Genomic DNA, 7,361 nt, shown 5'->3' with positions numbered 1-7,361 from the left:
CCTTTCATAGTTTCATCTGAAACATAATTAAGCCACCTTTTACTCAACCACCTTTTGAATACAACCCTGAACCAACCCAACCCACAAACCATACATCTCTCTCTCTACACCTGTTTTAGAGAGAGAAACCTCTCCCCAAAATATGAAAAACATGAAGCTTACTATGAACAACACTCAACTTTTATTAAATCATAAGCAGAATCACGTGTACATTAAGATTGCTATATGTTTATTAGTAATATGGTTTACGTATCACTTTTATTCCTCAGCTTCAATTCAGTTTTCCTCCGTCATTGTTGCTGACGGTGACCACAAACTGCCACCGCCACTCCCGCCGGCTAATCCGACACTCTTTGACCAATTCCCGGTCAACAACACCGGAATTCCCCAAGGTATATATTTTTCTATAACAAGTACTTATCCCTATCAATGTTTTAAAAACCGGTTCAAACAGGGTAGGTATTACCGGTTAAAGCAGCTATTGGAGACATTATCAGTACGATAGAGCCAGTGACGAATCATAGTTGGGACAGGGCCCGCCTATTTTTTCGTCTCAAAGTGTAAATTATACCTAAAGTTTTATATGTATCGAGTCCGTCACCTATTTTTGTCTCTCCTACTTAAAATTTCAAAATCCGTGACAATTGACCTATTTATGCTCAATTATCTAACTTTAGGTTACTTTTTTGGGGTGATTTAGGTTCACTGGAGTGTGATATTTTTACTGGAGAATGGGTTAGGGATCAGGCCGGTCCGCGGTACACTAACAACAGCTGCAACACCATTGAACACCATCAAAACTGTATGACCAATGGCCGGCCCGATTCCGACTACATTTACTGGCGTTGGAGTCCTTTCGGTTGCGAGTTACCCGCATTCGACGCGAAGTTGTTTCTTCATTACATGAGGAACAAATCAATGGCGGTGATTCGATTTCCCGGAATCATGTGCAGTCATTGCTTTGCATTCTCTCACAGGTTGGTTAATGATTAATTTTCAAGAAATTAATATAAACCTCCTAAAGTACTGTGATTTATTGATCAACTATTTATAGTTTTATACAAGCATAATGAGAATAATAATTATAAATTAAACATGGTATTTTACAAAATAATGAAAACCCTGAAGAGACAATTCTAAATCTATTAAGTTTAAACAGGTTAAAGATAATTCAGGTGGATTAAATAAATGTAGTCTGGCTTATTTATTTAGATAATTTGAATTATGTTTATTTAGTTATAGTTTATTTTATTATTAAAAAGAGTTAGGGTCATTGTAATTTGTGTGTTTTGGGTGATAATAAAAAGAGTTAAACGAGTTCGTTTATACCGTATTTCTGTGTTTGATCAAGGGCCTGATTTTCCAACACGGTAAGGTAATGCGTATTATTGATCAACAATTTATAAGGGTACAACGAGAATTATCATAAAAGTAATATAATCAAATCATATCTTCTAACTACATTAATAATATAACCAGTATATTCTCTCTAATAATTTGGGGGTGTTTGATCTGATATTTTGTCACTTGCAGGTTGAAGAAGCAATTGAGGTATACCATGATGAAGAATACAGAAGCAAAAGATGGTTCTTTGGATCTTACAACTTCACTCTTTCAGTGATCTGGTCACCTTTTCTCTTGAAAGCGGATATATTCGAGGATAACGACGGGCATTCGTCGGGTGCAATCGAGCTTCATCTCGATGAGCTTGACTCGGTTTGGGTTAACGAGTTCACTAACTTCAACTACATCATGATTTCAGGTGGCAAATGGTTCTTAAAAACCGCGGTATACTACGAAAACAACACGTTAATCGGGTGTCATAGTTGTAACAAAGAAAATGTAACAGAAATAGCGTTCAATTACGCGTATCGGAAAGCAATACGTGCAGTTCTCGATTTCATCACGAAATCTGTAATGAATACTAGTGGACCTAACAACCAATCAAGTGAGCCCAAAAAGAGAGCCCAGTTCAAGGATTCGCAAAAGCCCAAATTGGAAGGATTTTGTGGTGAATTACACATCAGGAGGGAATTAGGTACTGGGGACCACTTCTAGAATAAAAGGGTAGAGGCTAGGCTTGAAACGGTTATGCATGTATTTGTTGTGACCTCATTCTTATTCCCATCACTTTCTCTCTCTGAATTCCCATCCCCATTCTTGTAGTTTTAATTCAATCAATGAGAATCTAAGCCTACTGCCCATCTAATTTCTGTGTTTCATTCATTTACTATTACAAAATCGGACCACAAAGTGTACACGTTTTTCCGGACCACAACACCCGATCACTTCGAGAACGGGGAATGGAACACCGGAGGGTATTGTAACCGAACGGGCCCGTTTAAAAGCGGAGAGGTTAACATGAGGGATGTTGATAAGACAATGAGAGATGTTGAGTTGGAAGAGTTTGAGAATGCTAAAGAGTTAATGAACGGGTCAGTTTTGAGATTGTTTGATACGACCCGTTTGTCGTTGTTGAGGCCCGATGGTCACCCAGGCCCCTACCGCGCGTTCCATCCGTTTGACGGGAAAGATAGGAACGCAAAAGTTCAAAATGATTGTTTGCATTGGTGCTTGCCCGGCCCGATAGATTCATGGAACGATTTAATGATGAATTTATTGCTTCAGGGTTGATGAACATAAAAACAATAATTAGCATCAATGAGTTATTGAATGGGAAGAAAAGAGATTGGATTCATTTTTTATTTAATGTGTCACGTTTTTATATTTTTTACATTAGATGCAAATTGGCCCATAGTATAATTATTTGTATTGGCAAGGTCAACACAAGTGGTCATGGACCCCAAAAATATTTTCTGGTGTCATTAAGCAATGAATCGGTGTCACTTATGGTCATGTACGCATATTACACGTAAATTGTTAAAATTGTCCCTGAGATTTAGGTATTTTTATCAGTTTCATCTAAACAACTTTTTTGTACTAAATAATCCTTCACTATTAAGATTTTTTTATCATTTTCATCCAGAAGTCTAATTTACTTTATTTTTTCTATCAAAATTTTGGATGAAAATAGCAAAAAAAAAAAAATTCCCAAATCTCAGGGACGATTTTGACAAAAAAGTTAAACGTTTGGATGAAAATGACAAAAAATCTTAAAAGTGAAGGGCAATATGGTAAAAAAAGTTGTTTTGGATGAAATTAACAAACATGCCCAAACCTTAAGGACGATTTTGGCAATTTACTCTAAAAATTAAGTATCAGATCTATACTATATAATAAAAGAAACCTGTTTTAGGACACTTGTCATTCTCTCATTTAATTGATTAAAATTATTAATAATACTAATAATAATAATATTTAATCTAAATTAATACAAATTTTTATTATTAAGAATATTTTATCAAATCTAAAATCTAATCTAATACAAATTTTTATTATCAATAATATTTAATCAAATCTAATATATATAAATGAAATAATTTAAAATCATTTATAACAAAACCCATTCTCTTTTTGCACATGTAAACATATTTCAAACCGTGTGGTCGTAGATTTATTATCGGATTAAATTTTTGATAGCATGTCATATTTCATCTGTGATCCGATTATATTAACCATTTAACGATTTATTCAACCCATGTAATACACGGGGGTTTTTAAAAATATAACTTTTTTTATTATTTGGTAAACAATATTACATTTATTCAACCCGTGTAATACAATGGTTTTAAAGATATAATTTTTTTATTATTTGGTATATAATATTACATTTATTCAACCCGTACAATACATATGGTTCTTATAGATATAACTTATTTTATTATTTAATATATAAAATTACATTTCTTCAACCCGTGCAATAAATGAGGCTTTTAAAAAGATAATGTTTTATTATTTGGTATATAAAATTCATTTATTCAACCCGTGTAATACACGGGGTTATAACCTAGTACTATATAACCAAAAAGAACTATCTAATGTCATTGGACCTATATGTAGGTACACATAAATACAAGAAAATCAAAAGAAGAGACGATTAGAAAAAGAAACACAACATTAAAACAACATCATCGTATAGGAACAGAAGATTGGATCATATGTTTTAGGGGGGAGGGGGTGGTCACTAGTGATAGAATTATATCACTCACAATATCCAATCATGTTTCGCTATGTCATCAACCATTTTTTCATCACTCACAACCTTTTTTGGTGGCAATGGTCATCACTCACCACCACACCCAACAATTTCCCCCCAACCAACAATTCCTCTCACAAAATCTGGCCATCACGCCGTTGAATTTTACACGCGTTACATTACCATGCGTTATAGTTGAGGAGTGGCGGTGGGAAAATCAATAGTTGGCTCCCATCACGGAACAATAACGATCGACCCCGTCTGGCCTTAGTGCTATATTTATACTTCTAATGACCCAAAGCTACTTAAAAACAAGAACATTTATTGTTTTCTAAATCGAATGCTTGTCAAACAAACGGGTTACAAGAACATTGTTCTGTTATTTAAACCGAAAGCTTGTTGAACAAACGGGTACAAGAACATTATCATTTAGCCTTTCTTTCTTAATATTAATGTACAAACCATGTCATCATGAAAGAAACATCATGCCAAAATTTAAAAATTAAAAAACCCCACCACTTCGAACTCCCCATTTAACTTTTGAATATTGAATTTTAATAACCTCAACAATTTGTTGTTTGCCGTCAACGATCTCAACTTTAAATATAACCACTGTCAGTCCCAACTATTGACATATTGTCCACCAATAAACCCTGACTAACAGAACTCTAATGTCGTTAGTCTCTGGAAAACTGTTTTTTTTACCAGAAAAAGGTTTCTAAAGGTCAGATCTAATGTTACAAAGAGGTTTGGGATGAAAATGTTGAGTTTTTCGACCAAAACGTTGAGTTTTCCGGCCAAAAGAAGTTTTCCGGCGACTTCAATAATTGGAGCTTTTACTAGAAAAAAGTTCTTAAAAGTCCGTAAGAGGATTACAAAGAGTTTTGGGACAAAAAAAATTTAGTTTTCCGGCCAAAAACGTTTTTCCGACGACCAAAGACTAACGGCGTTAGAGTTCTGTTAGTCAGTGTCCATTGGAGGCCAACATGTTAATAGCTGGGACTGTCAGTGGTTATTTTTGAAGTTGGGACTGTTGGCAGCCACGGCGAATAGCTATTATTAAAATCCAATATTCCTTTAACTTTCAAACCGAACAGATAAACACCCCTAATCTTTCATTTCGTTGCCAACCTCTAATATCCGTGCTTTAAAAATAATAATATACACAAGACAAAATCTTAGAGAGATTTTACTCACTCGTCTTTTTAATTCTATATTTGAGATACCTGCAAAACATAAGTCTCAAATCTTGAATGCACACTCCAAAATCTTGCATAGTTACAAGTTGTCATTATTACTTGCTTTAATTCATCTTCCTTTAATCATGTTATTCATATATAAACCTGTCAACGTAAGTATGTATATATGCACCAGAGTAACACATCGCGTTCAGCAAAGCAAAACACAAACTCACCTTGGTTTTGACATGGTTTGGGTTCTGACCTCTTTTTGACCGTCCGAAAACTATTTTTCAGCAGCAGAAAGATTTGCAAGGAATACGTTTTTGGATGAGGCGGAGATTAAATGTATGGTCAAGATATTTAAACCATTACGGGGAAAATGTTCACTCAAAAAGCATTCAACACTACAAAACACAAACAGAAGAAAGTTGAGGCTCAAAACCGGTCCAAACACACCCCTAGACGGCTAGAACCTAGTGTGTGATGATGGCAAACGGTAACCCGTTAACATGTGCTAGTTGATGTACTTGTTATTCCACTTGAAATTAAGATATGGTATATAGCGGCTTGCAAATGGTAAACCAGTCTCAATGCACCAAATGTAAAAGATAGTGAAATGTAAGCAGCTAGTTAGTTATTCAATTGATCACTGTATGCATAACTTATTCACGCTTGTGTATGTGTTTTGACCTATGCTATAATAGACGTCTATAACACAAAGTAGCAGCAACAATGGCGTGTAAGAAAGCAGCCATACTATTCCAAATCCAACAAGTTTCAACTGCCTCACCACAAATGGCAATGCAGTAATTAGCAGCAGCATGTGTTTTGACCTATGCTATGAAATCAGCAGGCCAACTCGAATAACATGAAAAGGGGCGAAAGTTGGAGAATGTGCATTGATTATCACCAACTAATCGAGATTACTATCAAAAATAGAATTGCTATCTATACCCTTGATTGATGATTTGCTAAAGCAGCACAATCATTTGACCAAGAAAAAATGCTTTGTTCAGCACCAGACTTAGCACTACCATACCTTAACCAAACGTTTGTTGTGGAAACGGATGCAGTTGTGATGAAGCACAACCCTTGTAAATCGTTAGCCATTCTCAATGTGGGTCATTTCATCATTCATACCTATCGAAAGGTCATTTATTGGACCAAAAGGTAGCATCGCCTTTACGACATTCTTGGTTAGTAAAACGCTTAAATAATCTCAAACCAAAAAGGTATTCAACTACTTTTGTTGTTAAAGCACAACAAAAAATGCAACTTAGCAAAAACAACTTCAAATCATCAAATTTCCACTTGGCAGATGCTAACTGTGGATTGAGACAAAACCAATCTGTATTATTGAAAGGGACTAAAAGTATTCACAAATATGGAAAAATCAAATAAACAAAACAAAAAAAAAAGAGTTCAAATCATAGAATAATAAGAAAAATAATAAAAAATCAATAAACAGAAGAGACATTGGTAATTAATACTAGTCTCAACAAACAGAAGACCATTCAATTGATCACTGTAGACAAAAGTTATTCATACTTGTGTATGTGTTTTGATCTAGGCCATGAAATCAGCAGGGCAACTCCATTAGCCAATGTACAACAGAAAGTAGCAGCAAAAATGACGTGTAAGAAAGAAAGCCATACTATTCCAAAACCCACAAGTTTCAACTGCCTCACCACAAAACAAGCATAACATCATGGCAGTACAGCAGCATATTCAGTTCTCTATTTTAACTGATCCGCTAATATCTCCGGTTATATTTTGTTCACCCCACTAAAAGGTTACTTGTGCCCATAATAACTGAGGTTTAAAACTCATCAAGGCAATTTCGAGTTCATGGTGATGCCCTTCCTTTGGATTAACCAACGAACAAGCCATCTTGATGAATTAGACATTTAAGAAGAAAATTCTAAGCAAAGATATGAAGCAACATTTGGTAAATTTCAAAGTGCTCTTTTGGCAGAACAGTCTTAGGACATATGACTGACTACAAAAGAGGGAGTGTGTACATATCCGTCGAAATATGGAAACATCTGAAAAACAGAACCAAAAAATAAACAAAAATACACAAG

At 34.9% G+C, this 7,361-nt stretch overlaps 1 pseudogene; it reads left to right on the top strand.

Moving 5' to 3' along the window:
* Window positions 1–54: 54 nt before the first annotated feature.
* LOC118487974 lies at window positions 55–2,705 on the top strand (annotated as a pseudogene).
* Window positions 2,706–7,361: the final 4,656 nt, after the last annotated feature.

This window comes from Helianthus annuus, chromosome 16 (genome assembly GCF_002127325.2).
Source record: "Helianthus annuus cultivar XRQ/B chromosome 16, HanXRQr2.0-SUNRISE, whole genome shotgun sequence".
Classification (NCBI taxonomy): Eukaryota; Viridiplantae; Streptophyta; class Magnoliopsida; order Asterales; family Asteraceae; genus Helianthus; species Helianthus annuus.
This window is presented reverse-complemented; position numbering and strand designations above follow the sequence as displayed.